We start from the raw sequence: 25,111 nt of genomic DNA, 5'->3' as shown, positions 1-25,111 counted from the left end.
ACCATGGTCCAAACCACCCTGCTGGGAGCCAGGTCTCATGTTCTCTGCACGGCCGTATGCATTGCTGGCTGGGGAGCTCCTCAGGGAGAGAGATCCTCTTTGCCTTGTAGGGCTGTTCTACCCCTCTGCCTCTCTCACTGCATTGTCATGGTAATGGCTCTGCTGAAAATGAGAAGTGATACTCTTTTTTTTTTTTTTTTTTTGATTGCTAAATTAATTATTTTGACCAGATTCCATATGGCTTTGCTTCTCATATTGCCACTAGCACAAAAACTGGAAACATTTTCTACATAAAGTGCACCTTTGGAAAAGGCATGGATCAGACCTGCAATAGAAAGGCAAGGCAGCCACCACACACTCTTAGGCAGCATTACTGAGCTGATGTTTCTGTAAAGCAGAGGTGAAGCACCCAAAAGAACCAGCCCTGCTGTTCAGCTCACTGCCCAGTGTGGTGCTCTCTTGCCTTCCCTAGCTCTCATTGCACAGTGTTTTTCCAAGTTTGCATGAATCAGACCTGGAATTCACAGCCTGTGCCAGGAATTGCTCATTCCATGCCATTCAAAGTTTTGCTGAATTAGGCATTCTTTTGAGTCTGTTTTTTCAATCATTTGCAAACACACAAGGGGAACTAAAAAGGTTTTGTTTCTTTGGTCCCACATCCCCATCAGCTGTGCTGTTTTGAGAGCTCGTTGCGGGCACATGTGGAGATCTTTGTTCCAGGGAGCCACTGGTAGCTGCTATCTTGAGAATCGAGAGAGAGGCAGGCAATAGGCCTCTGCCAGGGAGAAGCTTGAGGGGTTTTTTATGTTCCTCCTGCATGATGCTGGAGCCTGAAGGGAAAGGCATATCAGCAAGAGGTGCAGCTAGAAGCCATGCCTGCCCAAGACATCCAGGACTCTGATCCTAAAGGGGATCAAAGTGGGAATGCTAATTAATGCAGCCATTGAGCTGGCTATCGTTTCCATCATTAGCAAGGACAGGCAAGAGATCAGTCATTCTCAGTGGCTGGCTCTGCCCCGGGGTGGGCATGGCAAAGTCAGTCCCTGGTGGCACCATAGTGCCAGAAGTGTGAATGCATTTGCCAAAGTGGATCCAGAGGGCCTGGCTTGCTGCATTCCAATGTCTCTGCCCTCTGAGACAGGGGAGTCAGGCTGGGGAGAGGGGGCCTTGCCTCTCCTGCTTGCCCTGTGCTCCCAAGTGCCTGGCATTTTCCAAGGGAAAGCAGAGCCTGCAGGGACCTGCTGCTCTGGAGGAGAGGGTGGCTGGGAGCAGGAGTCTGCATGCCAGGAGGCACTGAGACTGCTCTGCTTTTGAAGGGTGTTATTTAATTACTTTGCTGCATAATGACATTACCTGTGTGTTTCCTTTGCTAATACATTTTTGTTGGCTGTAGGAGACAAAGTGATTCTTAATCACAGCACTGTGATGGTTCAGGTATCAATATCTCACTGTGTTGGTTTTGAACTATGGCATTAGTATTTGAACTATGGCAGTATTGCCTTCACATGTATTTTTATGCCATTTCACCTGCAGGAGGTTGTAAATATTTCTCCTTACTAACTTCCTAGCTAATACTGTTTCTGCAGAGTGTTTCTGGGAGTTTTGCAAACAAGGCCAACTTATAGAAACCATTATGAGCTCTTTGAATAGCCAGGGTGAGCTGTGATTGAGCCCTCTCCCTGGTGAAACCAGACTGTGGTGCAGGACTGGGATGCAGAGCCAGCCACAGTGGCTGTGAGTCACCCAGGGCTTCTGATAGCCATTTACAAGTGCCACTGTGGAAGGGTGGTGCACCTGCATGCACACTAGTTCTCCAATCTCCAATCTCCCCTAGATAGGTACATAAATATACATCTATAAATAATCCTTTGCTTCCAAGCAATTATTTTCAGAAAAATCTCCAAATCTTCTGGGTTTACAGGAAATCAGCTAGATCAAAACAATTTCCTCTGGTCTATTAAAGCTGTTGTTACACTTCAGCTGAGACACCATGAGGTTTTGCTTGTTTCCTTTAGAGCCCTGGCCTAAAAGCCCTGCCAGGAGCTCGGTGTGCAAACAAGGTAACAATGGTGAAGTGCTCTTCCCAGCAGGCTGACTAATGTTTCCATGTCCACTTCTCGCAGAGAAGCTCTTTGCCACCTCTAAATATACTCACAGCTGGGGTTATCTTCTTCTTACCCTGTCTTTTTTGTTCTGCTTGCTGGAAAAAATGAGGAAACTTGGGTGTTCTGCAATAGAAGAAATGTTGTGTTGTACAACCCCTCCTGAAAGTTTTTCATGATGGGATAGAGAAAAAGCCAGGTTCCAGCAGGCTGGGCTTTACTGGCACAGCCAAGGGGGTCTGTGGCTCATTCCTGTCTCCAGAGCTTTCTGTGGGATTGGGAAGAGCTTCATTGAGGCAGCCAGCACCCCAAAACACACTCTTGTTCATGAGTTCTTTAATAATGGCTGATTCAGTCTATGATAGACTGAATTATTTATTTAAGAGACATAAAACTAACAGACATAAGACTTCAAACAAACTGATACTACACAGGAGTAAGTACAAAAAGAGACTACTAGTAGGTACATACAGCTCTGGGTTAAAGGTACCTATTAATGTTACAGCTAGTGAAGAAATAATATTACTTAGGATTCAATGGTTGGTGGGGCACACTTGGAGATCCTTTCCCTCAATCCCCAGGGAAGTGACCATTGTGTCCAAACTCCAGGCAGAGGTCTCCCACACTTCCAGGGTGTGTGTATAGAAGGCTTCTGCCTCTGTGATAACTTGTGTGTCTTTTATAGTTTGTAAAACAGTGTCTTTCGGTCAAGAATATTTCTTTTATCTCTTCCCACTCATCTCTCCAGACTAAGATGCTGATTCTTAGCTGGGGCCTGAGCCCTTTTGGTGCCAGGATGACCCCTTGCTGGGCCTTTCAGCCTGGGTTATCTCTTTATGCACCAACTGTCTGTGCTAGAGGGGGTAGATGTCCTGCCACACATGGGAGCCTGGAGACCCTGCAACACTCCCTCATGCTGTACTCACTTCCAAACTAGAGGAAAGCACTGGACCCTCACATAATATATCTTCTATTTTAAGACAGGCCAAAGGTCTTACTGGATCAGGACATTCATCTCTGTCTCAAGGACCAGGGACAAAAGCACCACCTTTCCCATCAGAGTGTGTTTCCAAGAGTGGGAAGGCAGTGATTTCTGATGCAGATGGAAATCAGCCTCGCCTTGAAGCACAATGACAGCCTTATCTCATAATTATTTCCTAGTGAGTATCATTTCATATGCAAATCCTATCCATGCAAAAATTTAATCCTTTTAAAAATTCTGAATAAGTGGCAGGGTCTATAATTTCCTGCTGTGGTGGCACTACACTGTGTCATCAGGCAGTGTGGTGGTTCCAGCACCCACTGGTCTCATCTGCCTGCACACTGCAGGAAGCATTGCCAGGAGCTTTGGGCTCTGCTGCAGGTACAGCCAAAGCTGCCAGGGTACTGGGCAAGCTGCTCTCTGCAGGCATTTGCAATCTATGGGGCGTTTAGAAACAAGATTTTCTCCAAACAAGCCCATTCAGGAGGCAAAATGCAGCTGTGTAAATATAACCCAGGTGCTTGGGGAACTGAAAATAGCCCCTGATATGTATCTGAGAAGGGCTAACATGGGTCAGGCTGATAGGTGCCAGCTGGCAGCCCATGCTAGCCTTGGCTTAGCACAGAGCTAGCACAGAACCCTCTGCAGACATTCTGTACGCCATCCTTGTCTAGGCTGGGCCATCCCAGAGGAAAAAATATCCTTCATTAATTGTTGTCCCCATCCCCGTCTGGGATGTTCTTGAAGAATTATTTGGGATGTTTTGGGAAGACCTGTTTTTTTCTCATTCATTGCTTATATCATCACACTCTTCCGTGTGTCACTGTGAAGCAGAAAAGGAGAAAAAAAGAAATTTAGGTAAGAATATTACTGGTCTTCAGAAGCCTCTAGCTGAGAGGCCCAAGCTGAGAGCAGCCAAAGCCCGAGTCCTGGTGGTCTGCTGAAGATTTTGTGGACAGAGAAGTAAAGAAAGGCACCCTTCATGGAGCTGTTTGCAGCTTTCTGTCCACTATCAAGGAGATGAATTCAAAAGTTTCAAAAAACTTTAAATAGGTTTCCTATTTAGACAACCCAATGCCCCAAACCTGTCTTCCACAAATCAGGATTTTAATGTGTTGAGTACCACCTGTCTCTACATATTCATGTTCTTTTGGTTGGTGATGCTCACAGTATGACTCTGCCATATACATGTATTAAATATATACAGCTCACAACTGCACTCTGAGCTCCCTGAGAAAGGTGAGAAAAGGCAAATACCTGAGGAGAACTGCTGTCTCTGCCTGGAATGGGAGCCTGCCCCGCGCTGGCAGCCTTCAACTGTGATCTATCAGTATCAAATTCTTCACCAGCTTGCTTTCACGTAATTAAAGCACAAGTGGCACTAGTTTTGATACTGAAAGTAAAAAAAAATAAAAAAAATTAAAAAAAAAAATCTCATCTCTGTCTCCCAGGAGACTCCTCTAAATGAAGCAACCTGTCCTGCAAAGGCTTCCCCAGTGACAAACAGAGCATGCCTAATGCTGAATTGAAACTAAAACATACAGATTGACAGCAAAGAGTATCTTGGGCTGGGGACAGGAATACAGAAACACTGAAAGCAAAGCACAGAGACAGGCAAGGAAGGAGGAGAGCCAGGGGGCAAGTTAATTTCAGAGACATGAGCTGCTCCAGGCTGGATGTCTTCTTGCACAGCACAGTGACTGCTGGAGCTAATGCTGGATTATAAAACAAGCTCTTGTGCTGGCTGCTGCTGAGGAAACCTTCACTTACTGCAGCAGCTGGGAGAAGGGAACAATTTGCTGGAGCCAGAGCCCAAATCCGTGAGACATCTGTAACCAGGGAAAAAGCTAAAAGGTTTTCCAAATGGCAGGAAATGGCAAAGGAGAGCCACATATTGAGAAACCTTGGGTCTGCTGCCAGCCTTGGCTCTTGCAGATTTGTTGATTTATGCAAAGTTAAAGTGTGACTGAGCTTTACTCTCTGCAGGGTTATTGCCTGGCTTTATGCTAAAGAGCAGCAGTTGAGAGGACAAAGTTCTGGTTTTATGTAAAGATGGCTCATTCAAATTTAGCTCAGAATAAATAAGAGCGATAAATGATTGTCTCAGAGGCCCATCTGTTAACCCAGGCAGAGTTTGGTGGCCAGCAATGCAATTCTTAATGGCCCTGCTTGCAAAGCACATCCTGCCTTGTTGAACCAGAACAGGCATTTCCACCTGGGTTTGTGAGAGAAGGCAGGACATGTCCTCTGCTTTGAGAAGCTTCTTTCAAGGCAGGAGATGAGTAGATTTAAGAACTGCAGAAAAAGTTATCTTCCCCACTGGTGTTACACTAATGCTGCAAATAAATTTACTCCTTCTGAAGGTTGTTGTTGGGCTGTCTTTTCTCACTGCCCTTATCTCTGCCTGTCCCTCTTGCCTGCATCTGAACAGCATCCACACCCCATGAATTTCAATGTGTGGTCTAAAGGAAAGCCCTTTCTGGCTGTGTAGGGAGCAGGGAAAAATCTGAGAACTAGAAATGAAATTGATTATTCTCCCATTTCCTGGCCACATTAGTATAAATTCTGTATTCCCCTCTATTCATCCCAAAAGAACTAACATGACTCAGAGGACACACATTAAGGAGATTCACAACTGCACAGCAGGCACTGGTGGAAGTTATATTATGCTGAGGTTAAAAAATGTGAAGAAAACTTAAATTTGCCATTTTCTTCCTTGTTGCAGTTCTTCGGGAAGATAGATAATTTTACATAGACAAAGGAGAGGAAGAAAGCCTGGGAAGAGCAGCTGTTATCTTTGTACATATGTATGAAGCATGCATTCAAACCCCAGAGATTTTCTACAGGAGCAGCCAGCCCAGAGAGTACCCTGAGGTCCTCTGAGGCCGACCATGAATGCAAAATTGATCATCCTCAGTACTGGAAACGGGCTACTTTACAATCTGGAGATGCTTTATGATGACCTTGCAGTGGGATTTATGCCTCAGAAAATGGTCTCACTGATTAGTGGAGAGCAGCCTGCAGGCCCCTGGGGATCTCTGGTCTTGCATCAGAGCACTGAGCAGTGGGAGAGCAGCATTAGCCCCCTTTCAGCCTATTGCTCCCAGCAGAAAGGAAAGATGATAGCTTGCCAATCCCCCGAGCCACCCTTAGCAATGGGCAAGCATTAAACTAAAAAAAAGAAATAATAAAAAATAAATTACATTGCCCTTACAGCAATGCAAGGCCTAATGAAGCAGTTACTCTGTTTAGAGATAGGCTCTGGTCTTTCTATCTGCTCTAGGCTGTGGTCTCACTGCAAGGCACTTCTGCTCCTCAGTTTTGTAGCTAGTTACTCCAACTCAAAAAGCTTCAGAGTAAAACAATTTATTCCAGTAGCTTCCCAAAACTGAGTCCTAGTCCTGTGCCAAGCTTGCTCAAGTTCCTGACAAATGAACTACTTAATCCTCTGCTCTGCTCATGGTGTTCTGCCTGTCACAGTTCTGCAATTTTCAGGTAAAAATAATGCCTGTCCCAGGTCTCAGCAAATCCTGTCTCCTCATGGGCTGCAAATAACCCATGAAACCTGCTTCTTCTGAGCAAACAGATGGGTAGCATCAAATTTAGTATCTCTAAATGGATGGGAGCTTCTGTTCCCTCCTTCTTATAATTTATCAGTTTACTCTGGAAACAAACATATATGAGGAGACAATGGATATCCCAGTGCCTGATAGAGACAAAGTGACATGGGTTTGGGGCTGTTAGGTACAGAAAGTTCCTAAAAAGAACTTGCCAGAGTTATCTGGCATAACTCTAAAATATATGGTCAAGGTGTGGAGATGCTGCACACTGGTACACCTACTCCAGTTTGAAATTATATAATCAGGCCCAAATAACAGCAATGCTGTGCTTGCTCTAAGTTGGATTTAGCCAGCAAAATCCAACTAAGAAGGTGGATAAATCTCTGCAAGGTTATCTTGTGTTGATCTTCGTGCTGGACAGACCCTGTAAATGTCAGTTTATGGGATCTGAGGACACTATAACATGGTATTTGCTGCAAGCTGTGTGAAGCAGGAATCCAGCACCTCAAACAGCTCTGGAAAAGACATGCTCTGTAGATGCTGAGGTATAGGCACTTGTACACAACTCTCTGTCATTTAGCCACAATTGTTTCATTTAATGATATGATGTGATTGGGTTGTTTGTATATTATATAATTACAGCACTCATTGTATCTCCATTTGCTCTCTCCAAAGAGCTTCCTTAAGGGAGAGATTATTCATGTGAACAATGCAATTTGTCCTTCTGTCACAGACCTTAATTAAAAAAACCCTAAATATAGAGTGGCTGGTGGATCTTAAACAACTTTTCAGTGTTGCTTGCTGTAGTGGAAGTCATAAGTGGGACACTCAGATTCACCATCAGTGCATTCAGCACTGCATTACATGCTGCATTAGAGCAGGAGCAGGCTGCACAGGTGTAGAGGGGAAGTAACTCAGCTAATGAATGACTGTATTGGCAGCCTGTTTGTGAAGCCGCTGAGAAAGGGAAAAGATACGTGCAGCTAGCTCTAGGTAGCACAACTTAGCTGCAAATCCCTGGCATGTAGCATCTCTGCCTTGTTGTATAATACTGCCAGTGGGAAATTGTGTCTCTAAACCATCCCAGGAGGGAGCATCTGCCCACAAGAGCACAGCACTTGTTTATATGCTTACAAGTCCTAGCTACTGCCAGACTGGATAAGGACATCAGTTCATCAAAACCTCTCTAGCCTCCTCTAATGCACCAATTTTATGTCCTACCACATTAAATTGTCAACTATGTTTCCCATATCTAATATCTTTGGAGACAATTAGTTTCACTCACCATAAAATGTCATGTTAATTACAAACAGAATGAAATGTAATATGCATTTACTTCTTCCACTTTGCACATCAGGCAGTGGGTTGCACTGGGCACAGTTCAGTAGTTTGCTTTAGAAAAGCATCTCTGATACTGCAGACCTGTGAAAATTAGAAAAGCTTGTTGGAACATGGTTGGACTTTGATCCTCAACAGGGCAGACAGCAGATCTTATCATCTTTATTTCCCTTTTTCTGCATCTAAAACTGACTCTGAGAAATGCATTGTGAGAAGTTCTTGCCAGCTTTCTGGCAGTCTGTGCTTCAAACTAAGCTGGGAGTACCAAAACAGCAGACTCCAGAATGGCAGTCAGTACACTTTGCCCTTTGTGCCTGCAAGGTCACCTTCAACTTTTTCCAGGGCTCCAGGGACTGACTCATTCATATTCATAGCCTCACCTGGGAAATTTAGCCCACAGGAGCCCTGCAGCCACAATTCATGGCCTGTAAACCTGGCGCATCACACATCCTGCTCTGACATACATTCATTCACTCCCAGACCACTTCCCAAGGTCAGAGTTTGGACATGTCCAACTTGCCATCCTAGAAAAAAATGCATTTGCCAAGATTTCTCTTTCTGGGGGAACTTTTCATTTTGAAAAAAAACCTTGCATTTTTACATTTTTGTTCATGACTTCATGCACATGATGGGGGGCAATCTGCTGCTGTTCCAGAGACCTCCACCCCCAGGCTGCCAGGCAGGCAGTGCTGTCAGTCTGTGCTGAAAGATGAGCAAACTGATAATTTACTTGCCTGACACCCTACGTCCACAGAAGAGGCTTGCCACTTGTCCAGGTGAAACCTGAGGATCCAGAAGCAAAAGAGGTAAGGGGGAGAAGGATGGATCAAGCTGTCAGATTCAAACTGTCTTTGAGAGTCACAGAGTACCTCTGGTTCCTAATTATCAACGTGACATCAAGCCACAATGTAGGAGAACCCCCTGTTTTAGTAACAGGTGACATCTTGAAACTAAACTACTCACCAGGCTGGTGAAGACATATTATGTCATGGTGTGGTCACTGCACATGACCTCACCACACCCAAAATGTGTACCAGGTTCTTCAATTTTCATGGTAAATCTTATCTGGTTTTGGTTCCTCCCCTGAGGCTCCTGAGCAATTCCCTGGTGAGCAGCATGTCAAGACTGCAGTTTGCTTGAGTGTCCTACTGTGAATAGTTGCCTACTTGCTCCTGTGATTGTCAGGCCTCCTCCAGTAACCCACAGAAGATGTGGATCAACCAATCCACTGTTAAACACAGTATAGGACAAAAATACTCTCCAGTGATGCTGTACTGATGTGTCAGAGTCACAGGCTGAGAGAGCAGGAGGAGAGAGACAGCACTAAGTGCACTGTGCTTTTACCAGCCTTGTGTCCAAGGGCCCATGTGCCCACTGACTCACCTGCTTATTTTCTTCCTTCAGCTTCTTTTGGAATCTCACCTGCTGCAAGACATTTCCAGGAGACAGAGCTGCCCAGGAAGTCTCTGTTACATCAGCAGAGCCTGCCACACTTCCTCTCCTCCACCCTTTCCTTCCCAGGCTGCCTTTTATGTGCTGCGTTCACATGTGGCCCCTTACTCAAAAGAAGCACAGAAGTATTTTGTACTTAAACTGAGTTGACAGCATCAGTGCTTAGACCAGAAAGATTCAGGTGGGGGGATGAGGAGGCCAAATGGAGCTTCCCAGAGACTTCTGTGCTGCCATGATGAATCACAGCCCCATCCCTGTCCATTGCTCTGGGCACAAACATTTATTCACTGTGCTGACTGCTGAACCGTGAGCATCAAAGGGATTTCATATTTCAGGTCTGAGCCCACGTCCAGGATTGCTGCTGCAATTGCCATGACATCATTTGGGTCTCATTAGACAATTTTTTAAAACACTGCTGCCTACCTGCACAGGGTTTTTTACCAGTAACAGGGTCTATTAATGAGGGAACTGGTTAGGAAAGCCTTAAGGTCAAAATAACAACGAGCCAGCTCCATTTATTGGCGGACATATCCAAGCCTGTGCACAAATGTCCCACGATAAGTCATGGCCAAATCACCACCCACTTGTCACACAGTTCTTGGAGGAAGAGTTAGGTCAAAGAAATATATTTATCCCTTCAGTCCTCCAGGGCTTTGCTTAAATCAGAGGCAAGAGGCACTGCCTGTGCAGTAGGCAGCTTCCATTTCTCCCCAGCTGCAAGCCTACTTAACATTTATCTCAATAAATAAGAGCATAATCAGCTTCCCTCAGAACTCCCAGCTCTGCTGACTCTTTGGTAGGGCTGTCAGGCACCACTGGAGCAGTACAGCCATCCACAGCATCCTGGAGGAGAGCTCTACTCTTTGGAGAGGTGATGGCCAAACCTGGAAAGGGGCACATGGGCCCCAGGCAGGGCCTCCTCGGCATGGAAAGATTGGTGCAGCTGGAAAAGAGGGAAGGTGTCCAGCCCAGCCTGCAGGGGAAATGCTTCCTTCTTGCTTCCCTTTCAAACCAGCCCCAGAGATCCCCTGGTGACCCTGTTCACTCCGGGGGACTGAAATTGTGCTCTCTGGAGAAGCTGCTCTGCAGTGGCCTCTCCAAGGGGCAGCAACAGAAAAAAGCAGCCGTGCAAGCTCAGTATTTGGGAAAACCCCCTCCCACAGGCTTTTGCTGCTTGCTCTGAGAGGCAGGCACTGCACAGGAGCAGGGGGTGAGTGGAGCCTGAGTTTTGGAGGGGGTGGCAGGCAGGGCTAAGGGCTCTGCCCAGCTGCAGAGTGGGCAGGGCTCAGGGCTCTCTGGACCTTGGGCAGCCATGGGGCAGCAGCCAAGCTCACCCCAAATCATGGACAAACACAGAAGGGTAAGGGCACAGCTGTCCAGCACCCCTGGGGTCTGCTGCCACTTCCAGGGGAGCCCTGTGAGCTGCCCTTCCCAGGGAAGTTGGGTGGACCAGAGGGGTGGGAATGTGGCAGAGGCAGAATGCTTTCTGGTCCCAGATAGGCAAGATGTAACAGGAAATCCCTTGGGGAAATTCCACCTCTAGCCCAAGATTCTGCATCCCATTCTCCTTCAAATATTTATATTTCTTCATTTCTGCAGCCTATAGGCACGGGACTGGTAATGCAGATTACAACAGGATGAGGCTTTTGCTTACATGTTTTAGAATCACTTTCTGTTTCTAAATGCAGTTGGGAGGAAATCTCTACCACATAATGGATTATTTCATAATGCTGAAGTTTAAACAAAATATTTTCCCCTAGAACAGGAAAGAAACTGGGATCTACCAAGTACACAAGAAATACAAACCTACTGAAAAAAAAAAAGTATGTCATTTTCCTTCACATGGCTGAGATGTGGTATCAGCAACTGGAAGTGGCATTGTACAGCATAAAGGAAAAGGCAAGAAAATGTGACAAGTCACATGGAAGGAATTGTTAGCTGATGTAGCCAGTTTACACTGAAAAAATGTGAAAAGCACAACCTTCTTAAATTTGTGCAGTTTCAACTTCTTTAAAAAAAGAAACAAAACAGCCCACCCTGTTGGGCATGTTGTTTCCTTTCAGTCTGGTTTGTGGTTTGGCGTTTTCTTTCTCTGTTTTAAATATTTTCCATGTAGGTTGGCAGTGGAAAAACCCACTTTGCTCACCCCCTTTCTCACCAGCCAGCTCCAGCACAAGCCAGCACAGCCCCCAGCTCTCCCCGCTTGCACCAGGCTGGTTTTGCAGCAGTGACTGCCAGCAAAGGAAGCAGAAGCTTTTGGATGCAGGACCAGCATCCTCAGAGGTGCAGCCCATGTCACGCAGGTGCAGGTGTGCAGATCTCCAGCAGTGCCTTTGATGACATGCACAAAGTGGTTGGCACTTGGCTCAGGCTGGAAAAGCTCAGCTCTTGCACTGTGGTAACAAGGACACTGCTCTCAGTCAGACAGAACATTGTGGTGGTGGCTTCCAGTCTGTCCCTTAGTTTGTCCATTGCAAAGCAGGCTTGTGAGACAGATGTGTGTGGGTGCTGAAGACATGGAGGCTGTCTGTAGCTGCCTCAAAGGGGCCCACACTGCAAACTTAGGAGAATGGCAGTGCAGAAGCTCTCACTGCCTTGAATTCATTAACAGGACACAGCAGACCCATCCCTTGTGTGATGCTCTGGAAGCTGAACGGAGACTATCATCTTGCTTCTGTGGGATCAGCAAAGCACGGCTGGATGGCAGCCCCCTGAGGACTCGTGTTTGTGAGCAAGGAAGGAAGGAGCTAAACACCACCCTTCAGCCCTTCAGTGAGGGAAAAAGTGCATTGGAGCAGTGGCAGTGATGGCAAGGGCAGCCAAGGCTGGGCTGCTCCCCGGCAGAAGTGATTCAGGAGCAGTGACTCCTGCTGGGGAGTGATTCCTTGGCCACTAGTGTCTCCATGCTCCAGAGCAGGGTGAAGTGCCTGGAGGTACCTGCCTGAGCCATGCTGCCTGCCCCCCAAGAAGTGCCTTCCCTCGGCAGCCCCAAGAGACCAGACTCCTGGTGTTTAGCAGCTTCTTGGAGCACAGCTCAAAAGCACCACAGGCTCCCTCCTCTTGGCAGGGATAAAGAAAGCAAAAATAAACCAGCTGGAAGAGACACAGGCAGTCCTGGTGGCTGGAGCAAGGGCCCAGGTTTGTTCAGAGCACCCACAGCAACAGGAGGCAAGACTGGGGCAGGAATGGCAGTGGGGAACAAATAAAGGCTCTGTTGGGGGTAAGGGAGGGGGACCCTTGTGCTCAGGGTGGCCCTGCCCACTCTCTGGGGGCTGCCATAGGGGCAGAGCATGGAGCAGCCCTTCCCAGGCAGGCTGCTCCTGCTGCCCACTCTTTAATGCCAAATAATACAGAAAAATCTACTGGGGTTATTATCAAAAACACCTGCTCACTGTCAACACAAGCTGGAGCACTGAGAGAAGGGATGAGATTGGCAAGAGATATGGAAAAGGCTTCAGTAGCCTTGTTGTCTGATTGTCTCAGTGGTCACCACATCCCTCATTTTTCCTCAGCATGCTTCTTCATTCACATGGCTATGGCTCTCCCATTGACCTGACTGTGAAGCTAATTGGAAGGGAGTGAGCTGAGAAACCCCCCCTGCCTCTTTGATCCCAAAAATGGGGAAAGTTGGGCTTTGTGCTCTTTAACCTTGTGTCAGGAAGCTTAGTTAGGTGTCTGTTGTAGACTCTTTGCAGGATATACACATCTGGTATGCTTAGAAAGGCAATGCTATGTCTGCAGGAAATACACTTTTCCTCTCTCTCCACCCCTTTTTTTAATGATCTCATTCCCAGAGCAAGAAATGGCAGGTGGTTTCACACCACATATGGCCAACTCATAATGTGCATATCCACAGAACTAATATCCTGCCATCAGCAATGTGCTTTCTTTGGATCAGATTTGGAAGGTGATATAATCCTGGATGAATTGTTGGAGGGAGACACACAACAGTTTATCTGCCACTCTCCTCCTCTGGTGTCACAGTGGTGACACTCAGCACTGGGTTCCTGTTTGTGTGGGGTTTGTGCTCAGCATCACTGTGTGCTGAGATTTCTCCCACTCACTGTCAGCTGGCCAACACCTGGTTTCTGTGAGAGAGCCTGGGGCAGGTGAGGAGAGCTGTGCAGTGCTGCTCAAGGGGGAAAAATGGTAAAAAGCCTGTGTTAGAACTCACCCCTCCACAAGCTGGTGGTAGAAGCAATGGTTAACATTTCTTCAAGTTCCAGTAAAACAGGAGTGCAGTGTAAACACGTGATTGCTAATACAAGAATTGTTAAAATAAATGTATACGTGGGAGATGTTTTAAATAAAGAATGTTTGTGGGAGAGAAGGAAGGGGGTAGACAGCTGTGTCATCCTCACAGCCCTCCCAGCACAGCAGTAGGGGAAGGTGACTCTCAGAAAAGCACTTGTATGTTGTGATAGTCTCCACTGGCATAGTACCCACCAGTGCACCCTGTGCCTGTTTGGATGACACTGGGATGTACTAGAGGGGGTTTTGGTGGCATCGGGCCACCTCCTAACTCGCAGGACACAGCCAAGTGCACTTGTGCCACCAGAACTGACTGACAGCATGGATGGAGCTCTGCTTTTTCCCCTCCCCCTGTGGCACCGGGGTTTGGTGCTGCTCTCCCAAAGCGCAGTGCTCTGGCTTTGATGGTTTGTTGGTACATCAGTCAGGGGAGTTTGTCCAGTCTGCACGGTAATTTTTGTTTGACTTGAACAGTCTTGCTGGGAGATAAATTTCTTGCTAGCAGGCTATCTGTATCTCTGAAACATATGAGCTTTCTCAGCACTTCCCTGGGCAGTTCCCAGGGAAGAAGCAGAGAAACAGAGCTAACTTAATTATCTATCACCTAACAGTGAATAAACACATCTCACAGTGAGCAAACAGCATCTCCAGGCCCTTCTGTCTCCTTTGCCTACAAATTGAAGAGGAAAGAGAGAAGCCAAATGGGCCATCACTCAGTTTCCTGGTCTGGGAAAGATCAAATCTATTCTTATTTGATGTTGTCACAACATTTCTATGAAGGTGAAGCAATATTTGTGGTGGCATTTTTGGATTTGCAGAAAATGTTTGGAAATTGCAGGGGTTTGTTTCAATTAAAAATTGTTAAATATTTGAGGTGGCGTCAACAGATCAGAGGCCTCTTTTTTTTTTTAATGTTTATTAAAAAACAAAGAGGCAGGATGTGTGTATGGGCTAAGTGGAGAGCTACTGTAACTCAGCATGGGAAAGGGAATCTGACACATGTCCACAAAGCCGAGCAGATGGAAATGCAGTTTATACAAAACCTCTGTGCAGAAGGTAGGGAACAATCTGGGGAAGGGAGGGGAAGATCCTGAAGCAGCATAACTGATAATGTGTGTTTAGTGCCATGTAGATTTACTGTACTTTATGAGCCTTAATGAAGGCTTACAAAGGTTCTCCCAAATGACAGCTACAAATGCTGTCCTGCAGAAGAGTTGTCTTCTTCTGCCTGAAATAACCCTATGCCATAACACTGCACATTTATACAGAACAAACAAAACAGGGAAATGTAAACCCAGCCAGCAGGAAATCCTCAGATGCATGAAGGGAAATACACTGTGCTAGTGAGATGATTCCTTCATTATGTCACCTCATTCAAGGCAAAATATAACCCCAAGATTATTTTACAGGGAAAGGCAAGCAACCTTCTTTTGATAAGCACTCTTGGTGAGGGCAAAGAGACACGGGATGGCACAAACAGAAATATGTGCTTGGTTTTCATTTTGACTGTTTCACAAACCATAGAGAAACTTTCATTCATTTCTCCTTTTGAAGGCCAGACTGGATGGGGCTCAGGCCAGCCTGCATGGGGCTCTGAGCAACCTGGTCTGTTGAAGGTCTCCCAGCCCATGGATGATCTTCAAGGTCCCCTCCCCACCCAAACCCCTTTATGATTCTGTGATGATGATTCTAAGATTCTTTTCCCTATTACAGTTTTGGGCAGGGTACACCTTACCTACCATGGCTATCAAGTGCGGTGGGTCACCAGTGGATTGGAAAAGCCCTTGGGGAATTTCCCTCTCCTCCTTTGACTTGTGTTTGGCAGCAGGGACTGTGCCTGCCCTCTGGGAGCACTGCTGTCACCCGGGGCAGGAAGGAAGGAGAAGAGGGAAGGCAGAGCCTTCCTTCCCTCTGCCTCCACTTGCCTCACTCCTGCCCCTAACTTCCATTGCACTGGCTGTGGAGGGTGGCTGAAGCCCCAGTGCAGAGTCTGGAATTTCTCAAACCACTTGATTAGAACAGGGAAGTGCCGTAAGGCCCCTTGCTCCTTCTGCCTGTGCAGGTGCATGCCTTCTCTCTAAGCCATCCTCCTCTGGTGCTTCTCCTTTAGCTCTTGGTCATTGGCAGGTTAGCCTTTCCTCCTGGTTTGTCTCCTCCAGCTAGTTTCCACTCCAGTGAGCCGTCACACTCTTCTGTTTATTCCTTTTTGCATGTGGAAAACCATTTTTTCAGTGGATCTCACCATCTGTCAGGTATTGCTGCCATTGCCTGGATGGCTACACTGACAGCACGTGATGGAAGCATTTTCTGGACAGTAATCCAAGCACTGAAGAATAGTTCTTCAGGCAAAAATGCCCAGGAGCACAAAGATCAGAGAAAAGTACTACAAGTTTATTCTCACACATTTTCTCTGCAGATTTTACTCATATCCAACTGTAATCCACCTTCTAGCACTGTCAAAAATAATGTAGCCCAGTGTCATCCCTGAAACATGGTTAACTTGTTATTGTCCTGACACCACACTTCCAGGGGGAGGTAATATCTGATTTTCCTGTAAATAACTGAGGATAAACACAGGTCCTTGAACAAGTCTCAGGTGCTCCAGGCAACAATTCTCAAATACTGGCACAGATATTCAAGGGTCACAGGTACTCTCTTACTGTTGCAAGTTAGGAAAACAGACCCAGAGGGACAGATTTGCATCCTTCTCCAGCTGAGCTTCCAGATCAGATGATGTGTGAACAGCTATTCCCAACTCAGGGAACACTGAAATCAAACACCGTGTGTTTGAGCTAAAGCAGATCCATCTGAGGGGACACTGGCAGGCTGCCATGCATGATGTGCAAGAAAATATTGAGGAAGTTGTGCTGCTGTAGCCTCAGGATGTTTCTCACTGCTAACTGTAGCTAACTCATGCAGCAAGACAGAGCCAGCCTCCTCTCCGGGTAGGAACATAAGAAACAAGGAAGACAAATAGCTAAAAGGGAAATTTTGGTTGCATATAAGGAAAAATATCCCTCCCTGTATCATAGTATTATAGAATAGCTTGGATAGGAAGGGACCCTTAAAGGTCATCTTGTCCAACTAGGTCAGGTTGCTCAGAGCCCCATCCAACCTGGCCTTGAATGTTCCCAAGGATGTGGCACCTCTCTGGGCAACCTGTCACAGTGTTTCACCACCTTGATTGTTAAAAAAAGTTTTCCTTATATCTGACCTAAACGTAGTCTCTTTTAGTTTAAAAGCATTGCCTCTTGTCCTATCAGTACACACCCTGCAAAAAGTCTGCCCCATCTTTCTTAAGGGTCCCTTTTAGGTACTGAAAGGCTGAAATAAAGTCTCCCTGGAGCCTTCTCTTCTCCAGGAGGAACAACCCCAGCTCTCTCAGCCTGTCTTTACAGGAGAGGTGCTCCAGTCCTTGAATCACCATCATGACCTACTCTGTCCACCCTCCAGCCATCCTATGCCTTTCCTGTGTCCGGCTGCAGCACTCCAGTGGGGTCCCATGAGGTTTCACAAGCTCTTTGGCAGCAACACCAGCCACAGAGACATGTATTAATACACTGGGCCCATCTGCTTTTTCCAGTGGAAATGCAGTTTATATAAAACCTCACTGCCCACAACTGGAAGGAGAGAGGAAAAAGTAACCTGTGCTCCAGATTCCCTTACTGACCATCCCAAAGGCCCAAAGTCTCTTTTGACTGCCCTGTAAAAGTGCTCACGCATGGGAAGGGGTGCCCCAGGAGCCTGCAGTATTTCCACCCTTGGAGAGAGTCACAGCTGAGCTGGACACAGCCCTGATGGCCTGATCTAACTGGGAAGACAGCTTGCCTTCAGGGGGGAGGTCAGCTCAGATGACCTTTCTAAGTCCCCACCAACAAAAAGCATCCTGTGACATCCACTAGGGCAAAGAAAGACAATGGAGAGCTTGGACTGGAGTGAAGTGAGTGACTATGATGGCAAGAACTTCATCTCCTAATTCTATTCTAACTACTCATTCAGGAATCATTGTCAATATTATGGTCTCGGTTCCCTGGCAAAGTAACCTCAAAAGCAAACAAATTTTAAAAATAACCCTTGGGACATACTAACACTGGACATTAAGATACCCTTTCTTGATCTTCACATGGACACAGTTCCAGTGACAAAGAAGAAACCTGAAAATGTCCTAAAGAGACAACTCTAAATACCTCCCTTCACTAAGCAGCAATGTGTTGTTTATAGAAAATTTTAAAAATAAATTTATTTGAAGAGGAGGGGAGGAGATGAGAATTTGTCAAATGTGGTGCTGGCCTATGGTGCTAGACATGTGCTGTGTAAAATGATCCTTTCTCAAATTCTTGTTGTGAATCAGTCACTAGGTGAGAGAAAAGTGAAGTGGCTCCCTTTTGGATAAATCATGTGCAGCACCTTACCCTCAGGCCGTCTCTAAGGGGACAGACAGGAGAAGAGAAAAGGATCTTGTCCAGGATCTTTCTGCAGGAAGCCAAAAGCTCAGTATTGCTTATGAAACATATTTTTGACTTTCTGAGGAAACATTTCCCAGCCAAATGCTTTTCATTTTTTCAGCACAATTAGAGGAAAAGGAAGAGGCAGGCTTGGTTTGATCAAAATAGACAGCAGATGCTGGAGAAGAAGAATGGGAAAGGTTGTCAACTGGAGCAAAGAGGACAGAGCAGCCCGTTGTGCAGGGGCACAGCTGGAAAGGGCCATGGCTCCACAGCCTCTCTGTCCAAGGCTGGAGCCACTTCACCTTTTCCTGTGGAAGAGTTTACAATTACTCTTGCAAGAAGGGAAAAATAATTCCTAAGCCCCAGGGATGAAAGAGATCAACATTAAAGTGAAGGCAGTTATTCCCTATAAAAGAATTAACTGTTTCCAGGGTCTTGTTTTACAACTACACCATCCAACTTCTGTGTGACAGGGGAGGCATTTTATCTCTAATTTAGCATATATTCTTGATTGTAATTTTCTCTGCAGGTATTCAAGATACTCTATGCAAGCATAGGAAACAGGAGGTCTTGAGCTAAATAACTTCCTGTCCAACTGCAGAAAGTAGAAGGGAGATCAAATAATTTGGTGGACACAGTACAGCTAGGCAGTACTGCACCTAGGCACAGAAGTCAGGTGTATGGAGTGATAGCAGAAATCTATTCACCCTGAAATAGATGACCCTTCTTCAGGCTTCCTGCAGTACAGCTCCTGTGGCAGAGATGTGCTCTTGTGCCCAGAAACACACCGGATTACACAAGGTTGTTAAAAACTCTTGCACCAGCCACAACAAACTGCTGCAAAGTTCCCCACTTCAATGGAAAAAGCACCTTTGATCAGAAAGCATGTACCCCAGGGTGGTGGGAGGAACCCAGCAGAAATTTATTTATAACTGTTGTTAAAATTTGTCTTTGCTGTTCTTTCTTAACAGTGACAGAGGTGGCATAACTCAGTGTAGGTCTACTTGTCTTATGCAACTAAGGTACTGTGAAAATCCTTCTAACTTGCAGGAACAGGCAGCAAGTTCCTATTTCTGAGTTCTCATTCCTTGTTCCCCTACCCAGTAGGTCTCAGTGGGGCTGGCAGCCTCCAAGCTTGCAGAGACCAGCATGTGGCAACCTGGTTCATTGTGACAAGGGACATGTAGAAGAAATATCCTCATGTTCTTAGTATTGCCTTGTTGATGAGTGACCCAACACGGCCCTGCTTTGTGCATGGCTATTTTTTTAATTCCCCACTGTGTAACATGGACACACACATGTACAGCTACCACAGCTTCTTCTGCTAAGGGCCCCATCAGCCACAAAGTGCTGCTACTGCCAGTGATGGTCCCCCAGACAGTTTCTCACCACAACAAATGTTATAATCTTTTGCTCTGAGAGGAAATACACCCCAGCTTTTCCAAGAAAGTACAAACCATAGCATCCCAGCACAAAGAAACCATTCCAGGAAAGGGCAGATGTGAGGAGTTCTCTTTATTCAGTACCATTATATGAAATTATTTCTAAATGAAAGCCTTTCACTCTGAGTCAAAGAATAAACACAAATATTAGCTGAGTTGGTCTTGATGAGTTTCCTTGTACCTCAGGGTTTGTCATTATTGTGGCTGAAAACAGGGAGAGGGAGAGAAAAGGAAAATTTGCCATTCTTCCTCCTGTTCTTCAGAGAAAAAAACCTAAATAAATCAATGAATAGTTCCCCTGAAAGCAGTGTGTATCAAAAGCAACAAAGACTGGCTATTAAAGAATGTCCTTTGTTACAACTTGAGTAGAAATGTCACATCACAGAAAATATTTAAACCATTTCATATAGGAGTGAGGAGAGATTTTCTATTTAAGCAAAGGAAAAAAAGAGGCAAGGACTTCAACATGTTCTTTTCTGACTAACGAGACTGATTTCATTTTTATGGAGATTAGTATAAACCACAGGTACTCCCAGCATCTCCTCACTCCTGCTTTGACATCTCATACATTCCGCATTTTCACACCAGCATCTGCTGAAGACAAGTTTATTTCCAGTTCTGCACTTCCAACAAAGCCAATGAAAAATGATTTTTGTCATGGTTTGAGTAGCAGAAAGTTAAAAAGCCTCCTGAAGTCTTCAACAACAGACTGGCACCTCAATGTCTATGCCAGCACACTACCTCCCGCTCACCGTGATGGCACTGGGAGATGGATGCAGCTCCCAAAACAACCAGCTGCCTCTGGCTTTCCTAACACCCTTTGGCAGCTCCGTGCTGGTGTGAACCACTTCATGGCACAAGTGAACATCACACTGCAGTCCTGTGCCATGCTGAGGTCAGCGCTGGAATGCAGACCCTCTGCCAAGGCGGGGCTGGTCTGTGCGGTTTTAAAAATCAAGTTCCTCCAGCCTCGCTTCCAAGGCTGAGGGTGGGAGCACATCTCATCCTGCTCCAGACCACGTCCCAACCCACCCAGAGGAGAAGATGGAGGGCCATTGTGGGCAGTTCTGCCAGCAGCTGGCGGGTGCTGAGTCCAACACTGAGTGCCCTGGGTGGGCACTGAGACACTTTCCTGGGGTCTGCTGCTCTCTGCTCTCCCCCAGCACAAACCTGCCTGTGCCACCTCAAACTCTGGTCTTCTCTGTGAAGCACTAGAGGGTGGAGGAGTCAGCACCAGGAAAACACTGCTCTTCCTCCTGCACGTGATCCTGCATCCCAGTGGTGGCCTTTGCCTTCCATGCAGCAGCAGCCAGGTCTTTGTCAGCCTTGGAAGCACAGGGTGCATCCTTCCAGGAATACCTCCAGGGGAAGATGACCTACCATTCCTGACATTTTTGGAGGAAAAGAGATAAGGGTCTTATCTCTTTTTTTTAGGAAACCAGAACCCTTTATTTCAGAGAAGGGTTAGATTTCATGACCCCTGTCTCTAATAACTGTATGCTTGGACTTCCAGCACTGTCCTGTGTCTCTGTGATTCATGACAAATCGTGGGGCTGAATTCAGAAACATGTATTTCTGAGCCTTTGAAAAATTCAGCTACAAATCAGAAGAGCACTTTCAGCCTTAATTAGGATAAGGCTGTATTCTGCTGTGATGTAGAGTAATAGAAGAGCAGGACGAAAAGTGGTTAGAGGCATAGGGAAACTTTCATAGGAAGACATTGAAAAGAGAGAACCTGTCTAGTTTGCAGAGAAAACAAGTAAGGACATGCTACATAAAATATGAACAGGCTAGAAACAGTAAATCCTTAATGCTTTCTTCTAGAATCAAAATAAGATGTTCAGTGAAGTTGATACTCAGTAAATGCAAAACCCAGGGGAAAAATGTAATTTTCACACAGCACACAGTCAGCTTGTGAGACTCAGGATTTAATCCAGGAGCTCAGCAGAACCCAAGGAGGGAATGTGTGTGGTACAGAAGAGGATACTCTCAAGTGCTATGGCAAAGGTTGAATTTGCAGCTGGAAAACTACAAGAATCTGGGAGGGACATAAACTGTTTTGTACCAGGACATCAGATAATCACTAAGAGAGAGTAAAGGCAGAAGACTCACCTGGGCCTTTTATTTTACAATAGCTTGCTGCAGGTTCTATATGCTGACCCCTGAAGCACTGCTGAGAGCCAGGGGCAGCCAGAGCTGTGCCACCAGGAGCTGAGTTCTCACACGGCCATAGTCCCCTGTGGACTCCACACATTCATTTCTGGGAATGGTAGCACAGCTGTGGAGCATCATCCCACACACACAACATGGATTTCAGCAGTTCCCAGCATAAACCATCCTACAAGGCAGGTGAGAGATGAGTGGAACGTGCAAAACCAAGAGAGACTTGAATAACACAGGCATGACCTCTGATCCAGCAATATTAAAATGAAGCATGTTTTAGAATCTCTAGATGTATGCCATTGCAAATTTGACTTCCATAAGAAGGTCACAGACTTTTACTCATTTATGACTGTAGTGAGGGTAATAACTCCTGCTTAAGTAAAAGATAAGTTTTAGAAAAGCAACTGGACTTCTTCTGAATAATTGAATAAAAACCCCTTTTCTCCTGTCTGCTCATGTTTAGTTTTCCATGTTGTTTCTGTTTTATCTCTATATATTTCTATGACCTGGAATACTCTTTGCTGTAAGTGAATAAAACTCTGATTATTTTATCTTGGTGGCAGCAACATATCTTGCACCTCAGTGAAAACACATACTGCAGTACAGACTCAGTCACAAGATGATGTTATTTCTTGGTACTAATATAGGATTTTATATATTAGAAGCACTGTGGCTAATATTAGCTAATGATAAGGTAATTAAGCCAAATTTAGATGCCAATATAATTTCATTTTTGTTTCTGAAAGCATTTAAGCATACAGGCTATGCTGCTCAATTAGCTGCATCTCGTTAAATATTGCAGTCTGCTACTTACTGTCTCAGACAGAAAAAAACAACATTATTAACCACTGATGGTATTTGATACAAATCATAGCTTTAGAGGTTGTCTGTCCTTGTCAGGGATGACAACCAGCAATTCCTTCTCCTCATTAATTTTAATGATGACTTCTAATATGAAGACCAGACATAGCGATGAAAGTTCTCACTTGCACAGAACCAGGGGAACCAGGATGGCCTTGTGGGCTCTTTTCCTTGTCTCTCAGGGGCTAGCAAGGAGTATTTTGTAATGAAGTCTGATCATCATATCTTGTCTTTTATCAGTTGTGCAACATGTCCCAGTGAGAGAGGGGAAATTTGGCATCTTGGAGGCTGAACTTTCTCAGACAGTTCTCTCCCTGTACATTAAGAGCTATTAAGAGCTGTCACTACTTAATACTGATCATCTAACATCAAACTTTCATGGGTCAGATGGCCCTGCTCTCCTCAACCACTGCTCTACCCTGCAGCATAGTTGTCTGCACAGGGTTTGGTCACTCACCCCATAAAAATCAATGTAAACTACTTCATCTTTAGTCTTGTCAACTTTGTACCACACTGGGACACCCACTGGTTTTATACTTGGCCATGCAGCTGTGGTCATCAGGGTCAACAGCACCAAGGGCAGGGAGAAGTCCCACTGACTCCCTTGGGTGTAGAGGTGCTTCCCAACACAGGTATTCCTGGGCTGCAATCACAAGCACACAGTGGAGCAGGTACAGCTGTGACCTTCTGAGTTACTCTGCTTTTCATTGTAACTTCAGCACCTCTTTTCTCCCCCAGCTCCACCCAAAGCTTTTAGGGGCCACTGATGGCTTTGTAGAGCCCCCTGTGCACTCTGCCAGCTGTGAGTGAGCCTTAGGCTCAGTGAGAGCAGCAGCACTGGGATGCACTGAGCGTGACTCCTCACCAAGGGGGGACTCATCAGGTTCCTCCTGAATGAGCCACTGTCCACAGGAGTGCTGATGCTACACCTTGCTGCAAAGTTTGATTCTTCCCATTTATGTGAAGTTCGTGTAACCTCTGGGAAAGATGAAACAGACTCTTTTATGGGAGAGTTTCCATATCCTTTCTCATACTGAAATTCTCAGTCACTGGGAGGGCCGTCAGATTTCTCTGCACTTCAGCTCAGGAGAAAACAGCTCTGGGCCCTGAGCCATATTGGCTCAGTTTTGCAGCTACAGCTTTCAGAGCATCCACACCTGCCTGTGTTACCAGCTTGTCACTTCTGGACTGCAATCCCAAGTGCTGGTGATGTGGAAGTGGGAGAGGGAACAGCAGGCGTTGCATGAGTTGAAGGAAGCGAGCTGGAGATGGCTCTCAGCTGTGACAGGTTGCCTTGCCTGTTGTTACCCAGAGCAATTATCTCACCTTTCCATCTAGCTCAGCCACTCTTCCTTTGAAGGCAGGGAAATTGATATTTCTGCTGGTTTTGTCTGTCCTACCAAAGTGCATTTCATGCATGAAAATGTGAGATAGGTTTCTGTCCAGCACTTATGGACAATTGTCCAAGACACGTCCCCAGAGAGTCCTTATAACAAACAAAGCCATTCAGGGATGACTGTCTTTTGAAGGCACTGCATCCAGTTAGCAGAAGCACTTGGGTGATGCCATTCCAGTACAGCACATTTAATTTCTTCTGGTGTTCAGATCAGTTACAGGACAACCCAAACAGGTCTTCCTGTACCCCTACAGTGTCACTGCTCACGAGGAAACAATCCAAACTCTGAAACATAAAAACCTGCTATGTCACCCAGCACTGGTGAATAGCATGGAGCAGATCCAACACCTTGGTCATGCAGCATCCATCAAGATGACAGAAACCAGGATTCATGCCCTACACTAATTATTTTTGCACAGTTGGACATGTCATCCCTAGGATAATATATTCCCTGTATCTAGATAGCCTTTTATGTACACACAAGCTCAGTGAAGTCCTTTCAAAAAATTTGGAATACATTATTAATAACAAAAATGCTTATGATCTATGGAACAGGGTGCATGCTTACATTCCTGCCCAAAATCCAGGAAGAGTATTATTAGCCTTATCTAAATAGAGCTCTTCTTTTTTCTCTGTACTCTTTCTGAAACGCAATCTGCTTCACAAAAAAGGCAGCAATTATCCCCATTTTTTGATTCTTTTTGATTCAGTTCTCTGGTGCTCATGTGCATTCCTATAACACATCTGATGTTGATGGAGGTCTTAGGGTGCAATCACATGGAATTCACTGCTCAGAAACCTGGCAGTGCCTCTGTTAATTCGTTATGCCAGGATGTACACATTGCTCTACTCACCGTAACCTAATGATAATGAGTTTGCCACATAGGTATGCTTTAATACAGTGATAAACACCTTGATTATGATGTGACAGAGGTCTAGATCTGCTTTTCAAAACACGTTATTTCATAAATTATCTATTTACTTTCTTGCCACTATGTGAAAAAGGCTGTTTATTTTCCTGATGTATTACTGAAGAATTATTACTTTGATGATAAAAGAACAGAGTGTGGGAACCAGGACACCATTTCCAAAACCAGAACTGAAGGGGTGATCTGA

The sequence above is a fragment of the Haemorhous mexicanus genome, chromosome 6 (assembly GCF_027477595.1).
Source record: "Haemorhous mexicanus isolate bHaeMex1 chromosome 6, bHaeMex1.pri, whole genome shotgun sequence".
In the NCBI taxonomy this organism is placed as follows: domain Eukaryota; kingdom Metazoa; phylum Chordata; class Aves; order Passeriformes; family Fringillidae; genus Haemorhous; species Haemorhous mexicanus.
Note: the sequence above shows the minus strand (reverse complement) of the source record.